The sequence below is a fragment of the Ochotona princeps genome, chromosome 9, assembly GCF_030435755.1.
Source record: "Ochotona princeps isolate mOchPri1 chromosome 9, mOchPri1.hap1, whole genome shotgun sequence".
Classification (NCBI taxonomy): Eukaryota; Metazoa; Chordata; class Mammalia; order Lagomorpha; family Ochotonidae; genus Ochotona; species Ochotona princeps.
This window is the reverse complement of record NC_080840.1, coordinates 39,215,036-39,231,972: the sequence shown is the minus strand read 5'-3', so window position 1 is coordinate 39,231,972 and position 16,937 is coordinate 39,215,036. Positions and strand designations below refer to the sequence as shown.

The window sequence follows — 16,937 nt, the reverse complement described above, 5'->3', positions numbered from 1 at the left end:
CCCAGCTACCAGTGGCGGTAGAGCTTGCAGCCGCGGAGGCAACAGCGCAGTTCTGTCCCAGTGGCTGCAGCTCAGCCCGGAGACGCTGTCCATCCCCTCCGGTGCTGAAGTCAGGGGACTGGACCTCCCCAGCCTGGTCCCAGGTCGCACTTTTCCTCCACCAGCGAATCCAGTCTTCCAGCTTCGCCTCCTTTCTTCCGGTGATTTATTTTCTGGTAGGGGTTAATTGCTTCTCCCAAATCGCAGCCTCATACTTATTTGGGCGTAACATTTCCGGAAAGGCAGGAATCCGTGGAAATAAGATCTGAGCCGCTCCTGAGTTTCAGTGGCCCTGAACGAGTTTCTCGATGCTAGAAATGAAAGAGAACGCACGCACGCGCGAACACACGCGCAAGAGATGGAGGGGGAGGGGAGAGAGAGAGTGAGAGAGAGAGAGAGAGGCGCAGGAGAACCGTGGAAAATCCAGAGCTGCTTTGTAAAGCTCGTGGGTTCTAATTACATAAGATGAAAAGGGCTATTTTGGAAGACTGAAATCTTGATTAACAATTAGAGGAATCACATTTTTGATTCGTCCTATTTTAATTTCCTAGATCGGATGCTCATGAGCCTTAGACCCTCTGTACAGAAACGACAGGTTCTTGTTAAAAAAAAATAGACGAGAAAAGGAAAAAATGGAAAAAAATCAAGCAGGGGGAAATGAGCGTTGCAAACGTTCGGCGTGCTGAGGAGCCAGCGGACGCGGTCCAAGTGAGTGTCAGGCTGGGCTGGGCCAGGAGCCCCAGAGCAGAGGAGAGTTTGCGGGGTACTCACTGCTCAGGAGGCTCTCCTAGTCCAGGCCCCAGTATGGGGGGCGGAGGGGTGCTTATTTCATAAAGGATGGGGTAAGAAACGCGGAAAGTCAGGCGGAGGGTTCAACCATCCCTTGCTCTTTAAAGCCAGAACAACGCCCAGCCCGCCGGTTCCTGGCCGGGAGTTCTCAGCACATTTCCTCTCCAGTAGCACACTCTGCCCCTTCGCCCCAGAGAGTCACAGCTCTCCCCAGGCATCACAGGCTCGGAGCCAAGGCTCCAAGAACCCTCCCCCCATCCGGACACACACACACAGACACACACACTTCTGCCCGCTCCACCTGCGCTTGGCACAACCGGCTGATCCTGAACATAAAGAAGGGTCTGGTGAGTGGTCTGCAGGACTGCCCCCCGCGGCTTTGCCTCACACCCCTGGAAATCAGAGCGTGGAGCTCAGAGGTGGCAGTAGAGCACTGGACCACACAACGCTGGAAACAGTTGGAACAGTTGGGAGACTGATCAGAATTGTGTCCTGTGGGCTCGAAAAGCTTTGTGTAGTGAAGAGGGAAAAAGCCCACTGCTTCAGGCACTCAACGTGTGCAGTGCAGATTTCTGCACCTGGAGGCTGTGGGTAGGCTTAGGACGAAATTGGGAATGACTAGGGAGGGAATCAGGGACGGTGTTGGCTCAGGAAGGGGCGCGGCTCTGATTCCCCCAGGGTGTAGGGATGCAAGTCCACAAGTACTGCCCCCACTTCCTAGGCAATTAAACAGAATCGTTTCTCCTTTATTTTCTGACAAGGCTGGGGAAAGTTATGAATAGGCTTTCCTCATGCGTTTGCATTCAGGGTATCAGGGTGCCCCAGCTGGTCAGGATGATCACAACACTTTGTACTGTGGTTGGCCGGTGCCCGTCAAGTGAGCTACACAAGGGGGCACACAGGGTGACTGCTGCAGCCACTAGGGTTTGCGGTGGTTCCATTGAGGACAGATGTCATCAAACCAGACTTCACCTAGTAAGGAAGCCTGAATGCACACTTCATTTTCTCACAAGCACAGTTGGAATTTGCGTCGGACTGTGAGCCATTTCTCTGCAGCGGCTATGACTTGATCCTCCGTGCTCTAGCTGAAGAGTGCAGCCCAGCACCGCACTCATTCCATACCTTCAACGCTGTGTGGAGCTGCACACGCAGTGAAGGTGCGTGTGCAAACCAGCCCATCAACTTTGGCCAGCTCTGCTTTGAAACAGAGGCACTATTCTAACATCATGACTCTCCCTGAAACTGCGCCCCCAGGGAATCCATCTGACCTCTGTGAGACACATGAACTTAAGGAGAAATATATCTTCCTGGATGTAATTTGGGACAGAGTGTGTTGCTTTCCAGTCCGTGTGAAAACAGTTTGCTCAGTATTGTGGTAAACGAACTTTTCCTTTGTCCCAAGCAGTTGAAACACGTGCTTCTTGTATCTGCAGGAAAGTACGTGTCATCTTTACAAATTAGTTTCAGAAAGTACCCGCTTTTTACTGGAGGAGGAAGACAAATGCCCCTTTGTGAAGGTTGCATTCCTCTAGTGCCATTATCCCCTGACAAGGAAGAGGCTTTTCTCTGCTACTCTGAAATCTATGTGTATTTCAGTTGATTACATTGATGAAGTTATTGTCCCTGGACGTGCAGGGACGTGAATAATTGAGAAAATCAACATAACCACTAAGAGAGGAGATTTAAATGAGGCTTAGAGTAGTGCAAAGATGTTGCTAATTAAAAACATGTGTACCTGATTCTTCAGACCTCAAGGAACAGATTCTGTCTTCTGAGAACTGATTGACATTAATGCAAAGCCTTTCTCAATTCCCTCCCCCTCCTGCTTTCTTGTCACTAAAAGAAAAAAGAAACAGTTGATTAACTTGAATTGTCATAACTAACAGATGATGCTAGTTTGATGTCTTGAAGAAGCAAAGCTCACTGCATGTTTTTTCTCATCAAGTTGCATAACCCATTATGGAAATTAAGTTGATGTGAATTAAATTCAATTGAACATTTGATGCCACAAATGAATATAAACAAAGTCTAACAACACCAGAGGACAAATACATCAAGATGGATTGGGGAACTATTCTTGGAAATATCACCAGGAGCAGATTTTATAATCTCTTTAAAATATAACTAATTTGACTTTCCGTGGTAATATATGACTATGGGTCATCAAAGCAATGTAGGAAGGATTGTATTCCCAAGAAATGAAGTAACCCAGGATCACTGCTGTGAATCCTAAACAATTTTATTTCCTTTTTATTTAAAGATTTATTTTTATTGGAAAGGCAGATTTTACAAGGATAAAAAGAGAGATAAAGAGGTCTTTACCTTATGATTCACTCCCCAAATGGCCACGATGGCCAAAATTGAACTGATCCAAGGGACTACGAGCTTCTTCTGTGTCTCTCATGTGGGGACAGGGTCCCAAGGACTTGAGCCATCTGCCAAAGCTTCCCTGGGCACAGTGTTAGGATCAAGTGGAGCAGCCGAGATAGGAGCTGGCATCCATGTGGGTTGCTAGAGCCATAAGCCAGCTCGCTATTCTGCTGTGCTGACTCCTAAATCATTTTGTTTTCAATCCCTCCCTCTCTACTTATTTAGGATCTTGTTCCCACCTGGCCCATTCAACTTTTCAGTAGAAATCATTGCACACATATGTGCAGAGCACTGTACAAAGAATTTCCAATTCAATCGACCAGAATTGAACAACCGGCTAGAGGATTTTCATTTGAAATGCAAAGTCACTCCTTCGATCAAGAATATCTGAAGTAATGACAATTACATATGAAAAGCCAGAAAAAAGGATTTACTTGATCTTTTATTTTAGGAGAGGTAATAAGTGGCATCAAAAAAACTTAGGAAATTGGGCATTTTTAACAATAAACACCTTTGAGAAAAGTAGCACCTTAGAGAATAAATCCTCCAGCATTTAAGCAATATTTATTTATTTAATAGGTACGCCAAGATAAAGAGACAGAGAGAGCTTTCATGTACTCTTTCACTCCCTAAATGCCGGGACTGGCAGGAGCCAGAGCCAGGAGTTCAGAACTCATCCTGGCCTCCTTTGTGGGTGGCAGGCAGGCACCAAATGACTGCAGCTGTCACTGCCACCTCCCGGAGTTTTCATGAGCAGAAAGCTGGAATCAGTATCTGAGTACTGAACACAGCAACGTCAATGGGAGATGCAGGCACCTTAATCACTAGATTAAACATTTGCTCTCGGGTCTAGAGCAGTGGACTAGCAGCAGCTAAAGTGCTCGTCCTGAACGCACCAGGATCCTATATGTTCACAGGTTTTAATCCTGGTGGCCCCACTTCCCATCCAGCTCCCTACTTGTGGCCTGGGAAAGCAGTCGAGGATGGCTCAAAGCCTTGGGACCATGCACCTGCATGGGAGACCCGGAAGAGGCTCCTGGCTCCTGGCTTCAGACCTGCCGTTGCGGTCACTTGGGGAGTGAATCATCGGACAGAAGATCTTCCTTTCTGCTTATCCTTCTCTCGTATATCTGACTTTGCAATAAAAATAAATAAATCTTTAAAAATTTGCCCTCAGAATTTCTTTTTGTCTCTTAAGAGCCAAGAAGGGGAGATATGACTCCCTTGGAAAGAGTATTTCTGCCAATTTGGAAAAGCTTACTTACCTTTCTATGTCTTTATTTAAAAATGGAAGTGCATATGAGTGTTGTCATGCAAGAGGTGAAGCTGTTGCTGGGTCCTTTTGAAACTCCAGCATACTGCCTGGAATGGAGCTGCACCACTGCTTTTGATATAGTTTTCCGTTAACTTGCACTCTACAAAGCTAAATATGTGGCACTCTGCCATCCGATGGAGTTCCAGGCTCCTGCCTTCAGCCTGTCCCATCCCTTTTTATTGTGGTATTTGGTGGATAAGCCACAGCAACAGCACAGTATCACAGGAGGAGGAGAGTGGTGAGCCAGGAGCTGGGGCTGCAGAGACCATGCTGGAGGTCTAACACAAGAACCCAGACCTGAATTCTCTGGAGGCAGTGACACAAGGGACTACAAAGGGCCATGTAGCAACCTCAGCAAGTAAAATAAATTTTAGACCTGTGGGTGACACACCTTAGAAACCCGTCCCAAGGAGAAGAATCTGATAACCAGAAGTACATTGACCAACAGCAAAAGAAGAGACAGAGGCACAATGAATATTACCATAGGTTGCCCTACGAAGGAGCAAACATTTTTGTCAACATCAAAGTTAAGTGAGGAAGACATCAAGAAAATGGGGGATACAGAATTCAAAAAAATTTGTTATAAAGCTTCTTGTCAATAATCAGAAGCATGTTAAGCAGGTGTACAAGGAACTTAAGGAATATGTCACACTGGAAATTAACCAAATGAAAACTGATATATTAGAAATGAAGAATGTAGTGGAGCAAATTAAAAGTACAATGGAGAGTCTTCAAACTTGAATGAGTGAAGCAGAAGAAAGAATCTCAGAATTAAAAGATATTTCTTGTCACCAGGGTGAAACAAACAAAAATCGGGAAGCAGATATGGGTCAAGCTAAAAAAAGTATTCGAGAAATGAAAGATACTACTAAAAGGCCAAATGTAAGAGTTATGGGAGTCCCAGAAGATCCAGAAAGAGAAACTGGGTATAAAAAATGTATTTAATGGGGTCCCAGTGTGATAGCCCAGAGGCAAAAGTCCTTGCCTTGATCGCATTGGGATTCCATATGGGCACTGTTCTAATCCCTGCTGCCCCACTTCCTGTCCAGTTTCTTGCCTGTGGCCTGGGAAAGCAGTCGATGACGGCCCAAAGCCTTGGGACCATGCACCCACGTGGGAGACCTGAAGGAGGTTCCTGGCTCCTGGCTTCAGATCAGCTCAGCTCTGGCAGTTGCGGCTGCTTGGGGAGTGAATAAACAGACAGAAGATCTTCGTCTCTGTCTCTCCTCCTCCCTGTATATCTGACTTTGCAATAAAAATAAATGAATCTTTAAAAATAAATTTAATGAAATAATAAGGGAAAATTTCCCTAATCTAGAGTAACAATTGGAAAACAACATCCATGAGGATCACAAAACTCCCAACAGGGTTTCACCAAAAGCAATTTCACCAGGACATATGACAATCAAGCTGTCTTCAAAAGAACATAAGGAAAAGATCCTTGTGTTGTATCACATTTTTTAGCCTTTCTAAGGGTTTTTCACCCATGTGTGGTATCTTTTGCCTCTGGTTGTCTGATTTTTCAAGATGAATTAATTTATTTAAAAATTACAGAAAGAGGGGAGAGAGAGGCATTTTTCCATCTGATGATTCATTACCAAATAGCTGCAATGCCCAGAGCTGACCCAGTCTGAAGCTAGAAGCCAGGAGCCAGGAGCCAGGAGTGTCTCCCTGGTCTCCCACGTGGGTGCAGAGGCCCATGAACTTGAGCCACCCTCTGCTATCTTCCCAGGCATCTAGCTGGAAGCTGGATCAGAATTCAATAGAGTATGCTGGAGCTACAGATAACAGCTTTAATCCTTTGAACTGTAGCATGTGCCCCTGCCAGAATGATTCTTTTTCCATCTCTTTCCCTCCTTGCTCTGCTGGGTTCAGTCTCTAAAATTTGAACAGGTCAGTCTAACTGTGAAAACATGGTGAATGCTGTCCTCCAAAACTGAAATACTGGCTTTGGATTCCCTAACTGCTGTGTTCTTTCCTTGGAATCTCAACTTATTGGTGCCTTCTCACAGAGGCTTCAGCTGCCTGGCCAGCTGTACAGATTTCTCTCAGCTCTTTGTGTATTCATCAAGTTGTTTTGCTGTCTTTACACTCAGCATCACAAGCAGAAATTATTGGAGCATCATTTTCTCTATTGATTTCTTCTCCTTTTCTGGATTGCAGGCTATGTAAAAGCAAGAACTTTGCGTGGTTATGGTGTGTCCTGACCTGGACTAACACCTTAGCTAACACTTGTGTCAGGTACTAATTAAATTGTCATTAGTTGAACAATTAAGTGACACAAGTTCTGGAATAACTGCTGAAAATCCAAGTGAACAAAGTAGTTTTTTAATATTCATAGCCTTCAGTATAATTAGCTAGGTGTATATTTATATATAAAATTACTAAAAAAAAATCATAGTCTTGGCCCATTGTGATAGCCTAAGCAGCTAAAGTCCTCACCCTGCATGCACTGGGATACCATGTGAGTGCGGGTTCCTATCCCTGCTAGCCCACTTCCCATCCAGCTTCCTACTTGTGGCCTAAGAATGCAATAGAGGATGGCCAATGTGTTGGCACCCTGCACCCACACAGGAGACCTGGAGAAAGCTCCTGGCTCCTGGCTTCAGAAAAACTCAGTTCTGGCCATTGTGGCCACCTGAGCAGTGAACCAGCGAATGGAAGATCTTTCTTTCTGTCTTTCTTTTTCTCTGTATATCTGCCTGTCCAATAATAATAATAATAGTCTGGCAAAAAATAAGGACATTGACACATATTTAATTGCAAATGCCTATATAATTTCTGATATATATTCTGTATACTTTCAATATCTCTACTTCCATTGAAATAATTTTATGTGGTTATTATTATTTATAAATATATTTCCTATTACAAAAATCAACAGAATGACTGGAAGAACTACAAATAAAAAACTCTGGTATGTCCTACAAATTACATTACCATTTTACTGCTCTTTTTTAGGAGCATTTTCTTTTTAAAAACTTAATTCTTCTCATTTTATTTCAAAAGCAGAGAGAGCAAGCGAGAGAGAGGCAGAGACGCAGGAAGAGAGGGAAGTATCACACCATCCAGGTTCTTGCAGCAGCCAGGCCTAAGGCCAAAGCCTGGAGCCTGGAGCTCAGGTCAAATCCAAGCACTTGAGTGATGACCACTGCCTCCCAGGACACACATGCGCAGGACTCTGGAATCAGAAGCAGAGCCAGGACATGAACCCAGGCACTCTGGTATGGGATGTAGACGTCCCAAGTCACATTTTAATCTCTGTGTGAAATGTCTGTCTCTCCCTAAGCTTTGTGTCCCCCATAAATCTAGGGATATTTACAATTTTTCTTGATTTTTCTTAATTTAGCATTATAAGCTTGTGGAAGATTTTCCTTTGACAAGTCATTTTTAAGTAATGCCCATGACTTCATCATGTAGGCATGACATAAATTTGTCACACTCTAGTTTGATATGTAGTGTGTTTTCAATTTTTAATATTGCATGCTAACATCTTAGATTTAATTTTTCCATTGTTTATATTGTTTTTTTAAAAGTGGAGAGCCAAAGAAATGCAAATACTCATTTAAAGTGCATATTTGCTTTTATGGTGCATAATATGCAATCATTGAGAAAAAGAAAAAGGAAGGAGGAGAATTGAATAGAGATGGAGAATGAACTACCAGCATTGTGCTGCCACTTGCAATGGCAGTATCTAAGTTTGTGTTCCAGCAGCTCCACTTCCAATGCAACTCCTTGTTAAAGGCCTGCAAAAAACAAGCAAAGGATGACACGAACGTTTGAGCCCTTGCAACTGGGTGAAGCCCTAGGGTTGCCTGGAAGTAGGTTTTGGGGACTTACAGGTGTCGGCCTAAAGGGTACCTGGGGAAGGCACAGGTGGGGGCAAGTGGGAACCTGGCGGCTCATGTTCAGCTGAGGAATGACTACTGAAGAACTTTCACAGACAGGGCCACTATACTTGCAGGTAAGCAAGGGAGCTGAAACTGAACACCAGCCAGTTCACATTAGGGCTGGGACTAGGAGCTGGCTGGGCCAGACTAGGCTGCAGCACCCACTAGCAGGAGCAAGATTCAGGCACAGACCAGACTGGGCTAGTTTATAGCATCCACCAGCAAATGCCAAGGTAAGACACAGCAAGCAAGGCCAGACTGGGCCATGGCACCCACCAGTATACATGAGATCCAGGGAAGGGGTGTAAGCCTGGTAGGGTGGCAGTGCAGACTCCCTGCTGAGTCACTGCCTGCATTAATGAGTGTGAGAACTGAGAATGGGGGCAGACCAGGTTGGGCAGTGCTACAATATCTGTTGGCCTGCATGTGAACTGGGTTAGGGTGAGAACCAGCCTGGGCTACCTGACTGTAGCCACTGGGGCACACATGATCAAGTAAGTGCAGGCTGACTGGACTTAGCCAGAGCATCTGGTGGCAAGTGCTGGGACTTGGGGTAAATCCTGTCAAGCTAGACTGTGGATCAACCTGGAGAGTGCAAGATCCGGGACTAGGATTGAGCACATTAGGGAGACTGCAGGCACGTCTTTGGTGAGTTGCATCAGAGTCCTTGGGCCCACCTATGCAGAGAGTTCCAGGTCTATGAGTCCTGGGGTTGGGGTGTCTGGTGGAGCCTGGGTTGGGTGGTCCAGGGTGCTAATGGCACAGAGGAAAGCCCACTAACTGCCCAGTGGCATGCTTGTGGGCACTTGGTCTGTGGGCTTGCAGAGAGTCTGGGGAATGTCACAGGTGGTGGCATTTGGGGAACTGGGTTCTCACATCAGTGATTGGTGGTCTAACCATGGAATGCATGTGTCAGAACTGGGCCACCTCAGTGGAAAAAACAGAGCAGTGGATAGCAGGCCCAGATACATATGGAAGATATGGTAGCCTATTGAGTCCTACAGAGAACATATGGTACAATAGCAGAAATCTGGGTGAATGGAGACTCTAAAGTTGACTGCTTTGGCCAATGTATATTGGAAGGGCTTCCTCATTCTTGTATCAGTGAGACCGATAATATTTCACCACTATTGACACCACCTGGTCAGAACCCTTGGAACATGTACCATATCAGGGACCCTGAGTTGACATGGGTTGGCTGTTCCCAATCCCTGCATAAAGGGGCAATTGGGCAGCTGGATGTGGCTTCTCCCCCACTCCTCCCTTCCCCCAGATGTAGGAAGAAGAAATAGAAAATTTGGAAACAATGATTACAGCTACTTTTCTCTAGCCCTTGATCCTTCTCACCCTGATCATCTATGTAAAAAAAAAAAAAAAAAAAAAAAAAAAACAAAATAAAAATAACGAATTTAACAATAGCAACAACAAAATACAGAATAGGGACTGATGTGATGTCACAACTGCTAAATCCTCACCTTGTGAGCACCAGGATTCCATGTGGGAGCTGGTTCATGTCCTGGCTGATTCCCTTGCTGTCCAGCTCCCTGCTTTTGGTCTGTGAGGGCAGTGAGAGATGGCATCTGTGCATGAGGCCCCAGGGACGCTCCTAGTCCTGGCTTTGGATCGGCTCAGCTCCAGCCATTGTGTCCATTTGGGAACTGAACCAGTGGATGGAAGATTTCTCTGCTTCTCCTTTTCTCTGTAAATCAGATCTGCCTTTCCAATAAAAACAAATAGATCTTTGAAAAAAATGTGTACAGAATAATGCATCCAAAATCTACCACTACAATTATTATTATATTTAAAGTTGGATTATTTTAGTTTTAAAGATAAACTGATGTTTATGATCCATTTCTAAATTTTATGATTTGTCAGTAATAATACAGAAACCAAAAAAAAAAAAAATCACAAACTTTTAATGTGTTCAAAGTCTTCAAATTAAATCTAACAACTATTCAGAATGTTAATCTTTTGTTTCAGCAGTGATGTCAAAATATTTACAAGTATGGATTTTAAAGTTATAAAATAGAAACTCATTTACATTTTATGGATATTATGCTAACTTTTTCTTTGTTGTCCTTTGCTTTTGTTGGTTAAGATAATGTTAAAAGGAAGGTATCACTCTAATTAATGATGAACTAGACATTGGGGAAGGGAAATTTTTTTAGAGACTTTACACATGCTTCTGACAGTTTTTGTCCTGTACTACCTTTTCCTGTATACTTGTAGGGCAACAGCCCTGGGAGAAAGAGGCAGCATCTTCCTCCAGGACCGAGCAATCTTTCCTTTCGGTGTGAAATCTGAATGGGTTTCCTTAGAGACCCTTTTGATACTGACATATTTCTAAAATCAGTTTTCTTTTACTTGGGAACAAGTCCCATGAGTATATAGCATCTTTGTCAATTGGCCTCTTCATCATCTTGTGGGACTTAGGACATGTAAGAAATAAATGTGAACGTTAATTTCATTCTGCTTGCTGTGCCATGACTAAAACAGTCCGTTGTCTCCCACCCTTGAGTCTCATGTCTTTTGCTGGCATATACTGAACGATGGCAGGCTCAGTTGTTAGCCTCTAACCAGAGCAAAATCTAAGTATCTTTCTTGGTTCTTAGCACAGTCAAGTAAGAAAGATGGCTAGAGAAGCCTACAGTATGATGAAGGAAAATCATAAAAAAAAAAAAAGGAAGGTAAAAATAGCCTAAGTAATTCATGTCACATACTAAATACAACTTTGGAATTTATATTATATACCTAATATTTTTGTAAAAGTATTGAGGTAGATCCAGAGACAAATCAATTGGTCACTTTGATCAATATTAATGTGCAGAGATTTCAGTCAATTGATCTTAGCCACATGTTCTTGTACTCAAAAACCATTAAACTTTTGATTAAAATATTTATTTTGTGTACATATAATTCATTCCAAAAACTTTTTTTAAAAAAAGATTTTATTTTATTTTATTGGCAAGTCAAATTTACAGCGAGGAAGAGAGACAGAGAGGAAGCTGTTCCATTCATTGATTCACTCCCTAAGCGGCCACAATGACTGCAGCTGAGCTAATCCCAAGTCAGGAACCTGGAGCCTCTTCTGGGTCTCCCATACAGGTACAGGATCCCAAGACTTTGGGCCGTTCTCCACTGTTTTCCCAGGTCACAAGCAGGAAGCTGGATGGGAAGCAGAGCTGCAGGGATTAGAACCAGTGCCCATATGGGATCCTGGTGTGTCCAAAGAGAGGAATGTAGTTGCTAGGCTACTGCACTGCACCTACAAAAACTGAATATTGTTTAAGGGTGCTTCACAAAGTTCATTTAAGCTAGTATTAAGGGAATGGTGTTGTGGCACAGTGTACTAGGCAATGCCTGCAACAACAGATGGAAAATTCTCTCTCTCTTACTCTCTTTCCTAGTCTCTTAAACTTTGCCTTTCAAATAAAATAATAAAATAAAATAAATATTTAAAAATGTGTATTACTTTTCGTGAAGAAGCATGAGAGATGATGAACTGAACCTCTATGTCAATGGATCCAACAAGTTAATAGAACCTAGATTTTAAATGTGTGCTTACAAAAACAGTTCATCATCCTAAACTTAAGTAATCGTGATTTATCTTCAACGGGTAGTTCATCAAGATCATTAAAATATAAGAACATAATGAGAAAACAAACACCAGTATTATCTATTTGCCCATTGCATTCACTTTTCAGATCTTGTCTGAGGATGCCGTTTGCTTCTACCCTGCACCAGACAGGGATTCACCATTGTCATGGCATGTCACAGTGCTTGGGATCTTCCTCCTCCTCTTCCTCCTCCTCCTCTGCTTCCTCTTCCTCCTCTTCCTCCCCTGCTAAGCCTGACCCTCAGGCCTTGCCCAAACCTGCAAGCCCCAAGAAGCCACTCCCTGGCGAGCACAGGTCTCGCAGCCCCGGAAGCCCATAGACTCTCTACAGGACTCACGGTCCCTCAGCTACTCACCTGTGGAGTGTCACTGTCCCTCACCCCAGCCCTCACCACTGGACCAGCAGAGCAGTGGTGAGCGGGGTTCCCGGAGAGGCCAGCATGGGGACGGCCGCTCCCCTAGCCACAAACGTAGAAGGGAGACACCCAGCCCCTTTCCTGTGCGACACCACTCCTCCAGGTCTCCATAAATCGTCCTGGGGGGATATTCCAGCACATTCCTGTGCCAGGGAGCCACAGGGAGTGTTCTTTGCCCCAACAGAGCTGCAGGAGGGGGTTGTCTGCCCTGCCTTGAGCCCTGGCAACATCTTCAAGAAGAGACCCCTCTTTAAACCCCCCCTTTTCCCCCCTTTCCTTTGTTCCTGTGAAATGTTAATCTCTGAGTTTTTCCTGGTTCATGTGTTTTGCGGGGCTAGGGTGGGAGGGAAAACAGGTGGGAATTAGGGGAGGGATGTATTTGAGGACACTCTGGGAGGCGCGCCCTTGGGCACACTCCAGTCCCTGTGGGGGTGGGGAGATGATTTGAGAGGTGTTCTTGGAAGGGGCACGGAAATTAGCCGGCCCTTACTGCGCCCCCTTGGGTTGTTGCCCCCTCCCATCTTTTCACGTTTCTTAAAAGGCATTTGGTTTTTTTTAAAAATCTGTACAGCAAGAGCAACTTTTTCTGTCAAATAAAAATGAGAAATGCAGGAACCAAATAATAATAATAATAATAATAATAATGATAATAATAAAAAGGCAGCGTGGGAGCTGATGACCACCAGGGTGGCTCCCAGGACCCAGAAGATGGCCGAGCCCGCCCCTGCCAGCCAGAAGAAAGGGAAGGACACGCCTCTGGCCAAGGCGTACTGATGGGCCGGGGTCACCTCTCGGCCAAAGAGTAAGAGCTTGGACTGCAGCGTGCGCAGGTAGAGGATGTAGCAGGCGCTGAAGAAGACAGCCAGGGCCACCAGCAGCATGGGGGACGTCACAACGCAGTAAAGGATGAGGCCCAGGAACACGAACATGTAGTGCTCTGGAAGTACTCCACGTTGTGGACCAGGCGTTGGCACAGCTCGCCCAGGTTGCGGGGCCGCGAGAAGCGGTGCTGGGCCACGAAGGCGCCCCAGGGCCGGATGGTAGCACGGCGCCGCTCAAGCCACTCCCGGCCCGCGCCAGCCGAAATCAGCTTGGGCAGCAGGGTCGTGGCGCTCAGCCCTTCCGCCTCGGCATCCTTCTGCGGCTCCTTCTGGGCCGCCATGTCGGCAATGCTGCCTCCTTTTTCACAAAGTCACACATAAATGTGTTTCCTGTGGCTGCCATGCTAATATCAACATTATTCCCAATTTGATCAACTTTCATTACAATTAATTACAGTGACATGCTGAGTAAAAACACAAGTACATGGTAGATTTCTGCAGTGTTTGGGCTTTAGGGGATCCAAGGAACAGCATGCTGACTTGCGTAAAGAAAACTGTACAGTTTTTATGAGCCTCTGAAATGCTCATATTCCTAAACTCCATGTATTATGATATTCAGCTTGAAAGAAAAGGCAGCTTGTATTCAAAAAGTGGCCATCTGATACGCCCACTCTTTTATATAGAATACCAGATTAAACTCCATTTCCAACTATAGCAGATAGAACATGTGAATATATTACTTCTTCTTTGTTGTGGTGGGTATAGATCTCATTTTTATACCAATGGCTTTTCAAGAACAAAAATGAAAGAAGCCATTTTGACCCCCATCTGCATACTGAGCTTCTTTCCTAAGCAGTTTTTCAGCAGCATGTTTTTGTCTTCCATGATGCTTCTCCTGCCTGTAAAAGAACCTCCGTGAAAGAGGGCATTTCTGAGAATTGTGGGAGAGCACTTTCACTATGGAGTAGCCTTGAACTGCTCTCTTTAGGTACTTCCCATAGCTCAGGTAACAGCTTGTGGGAGCAGCATCTTCTGTGTTGCAGTGAAAGTGCTCCTAAGTCCTGGGGGTATACACAGAGCCTAGGGGAAGACACAAGTCTGGTAAGACACAGAGACCATCTGCTCACCATAAGTATAATGCCTGCTGGGAAGCATTACCTGAAAGAGATAAAGAGCCAGGGAGGGAGAGAGGCAACAGAGAGGAAGGGCTCTAGGAAATCAAGGACTTATGAACCACTAGTGCAGGGTTTTGCACTTCAAGAGTTGGAGAACATAGCATGCAGTCTCCATCCTCCTTGCTGTTAGGCCATTTACTACAGAAGACAGTATGCTGGAAAGAAAAGATTGCTCCAACCAGAGTTAAAGACTTTTAATTATCTTTCAAGCAGCAGGTCTCTGTTCAAGGTATGCTGTATAGTAATTTAACTGACATTTAAATTCAGTGAATTGGAAACGTTTATTGCTTCTCAGAAATGTATTTATTCTCGTTAGCATTATGCTCAGTACCTTTATTGGAGTGGAATACCTGAATGTATCTAGCTTAGACAGCAGCAATCTACTTTCATTATGTTCAAGACGGATTTTCTTTTCTTTTTTTTTTTTTTAAGGCATAGATAACCTGGGTGTGACTAAATCATTTCACGTAATATGTTTTATCTGAGAATCCTGTAAACACTGATACTGACTCGGTTCCCTGGTAATACGCGTGGGAAAGAGCCGAAGATGGCCTAAGCACTTCGTTCTCTACCATCAATGTGCAAGATACAGATAAAGTTCCTGGCTCCAAGTTTTGGACTGGTGCAGCCCTGGCCATTTGCAACCATATGGTGAGTGAACCAGTATGTGAAAGTTCTCTGATTTTTTTTGTCACTCTGATTTCCAATTACTCTTAGTCACTCTTTCAAATGAATACTATCCCCACTCCCCCCCAAGAAAGAAGTAAAGCTCAGATAAGCAATGTTAAATAATTTCCACAAGATCACATAATTAGTAAACAAGGTCAAAATCATTACTTATACCTATGTGGCCCAAATGTGAGCTAAGATTCTCAGCTCCATGAAAGTGTGAGACACGGCAGCTGTTTCTCAGGGGTTTATACTATTTTCACATTACTACAGATTTCTGGATTTTAGTTTGCTCTGTTTTATTCTAAGAATGCTAGTGTCTTATTTGACAAATAGCTGATATGCTACCTGCTGATCTGGAACTGTACAATATCAGATGAAGCCAATCATATATAGAAAACTGAAGAAAATGCTACTTTGAAGAAATATATGTGTAATGCCTAAAATCTGGCATGGTTTTCAAGTAGCCCGTGCTGCTTCTGTTTGTGTAAATTTGAGTGAAGTTTAATGAGAGTATGTGAGCACAGATTAGATGTAGTTGATTCAATCAAAACTAAGAGTAAGCTGAGTCATTAAGAAACTACTCAGATCTAGTGATACAAGTAAGCATTATGTCAAGACAGCAAAAAATTTACGTGCTAAGCTTCTGCTTAATAGAATAAGGTCTTGGGGAATTTATTAATATTCTAAAATTGCATAAGCTTTTGACTGAATATATACTAAAATATTCATTTCAAAATGTTCGTGAGTGCTTATTCTATGTTATTCACTGTGTTTTGTGCTGAATATATTTTTTAAAGATTTATTTATTTTTATTACAAAGTCAAATATACAGAGAGGAGAGACAGAGAGGAAGATCTTCCAACTGTACCAAACAAAACAGAAACAAACAAATAAAAATATTGCTTTAGATGTGGTCAAAATGTTTACAGACACCTGCAATTTATTCTGGATTTCAGTGATGGACTAAACGTAAACATCAAATGCAAAGATATTTATTCAAGAAAAAGAGATGAAATTCAATGTGATCTTTCAGTCTATCCAGAAATCGACTTCACAAAATAAAAATGATAATATCCCTGTAATAAATTTGTCCAAAGAATGTTTAAACATAAACATGTAAAAAACTTAGAAAAGCAAAATGTCAGTAAAAATTGTGAAACATCTAAAATCTCCTAAAATTCTCTCTTTTATAAAAACTATGTATGAGTTTTCAAAACATGAAAAGAATATTTTTGGAACTCTGGAAAAGGATCAAATATTTATAGCAATAAAGGTACATTTACAAGAAAAACTGATGAATTAAGAATGGCAAATACACACATACGTATGTGGGGATATATAAGTGAATATATATATATATATATATATATATATATATATATCTTCCATATGTATGATATATATGCATGTATATATTTCAGATGTAGGACAGTGAGGAAAGAAAGATCAAACCCACCTACTGAATCACTTTCCAAATTCTTATACCAGATGGCTTTGGATCAGTTCAAAGCCCAGAGCCAGGACCTCAATCCAGGTCACTTACATGGATATCAGAGAATAAACTATTTGCATAACCACTAGCTGCTTCTCAGAATGTAAGATGGGAAGAAGCTATAAATGTGACTACAATTGGGATTGAACCTAGGAACTCAGAGATAGCATATGGGCATCTTTTAAAATATGTACTTGTTATCGACTACTCAGATAGGGTACAGAGGAGAGAGCTTTCCTCTGCTGATTCACTCTCAAATTGCCTGCCACAATGAAGGCCAGAGTAGGCTGAAACCAAGAGCTAAAAACTTCATGCAGGGTCAGGTCTCTCATTTCAGCGGCA

At 43.3% G+C, this 16,937-nt stretch overlaps 1 pseudogene; it reads right to left on the bottom strand.

The window, feature by feature from the left end:
* The window catches only part of LOC131481190 (prenylated Rab acceptor protein 1-like), a 67,535-nt pseudogene extending 53,937 nt beyond the window's left edge, over positions 1-13,598 (bottom strand).
* Between the last annotated feature and the right edge of the window lie 3,339 nt (positions 13,599-16,937).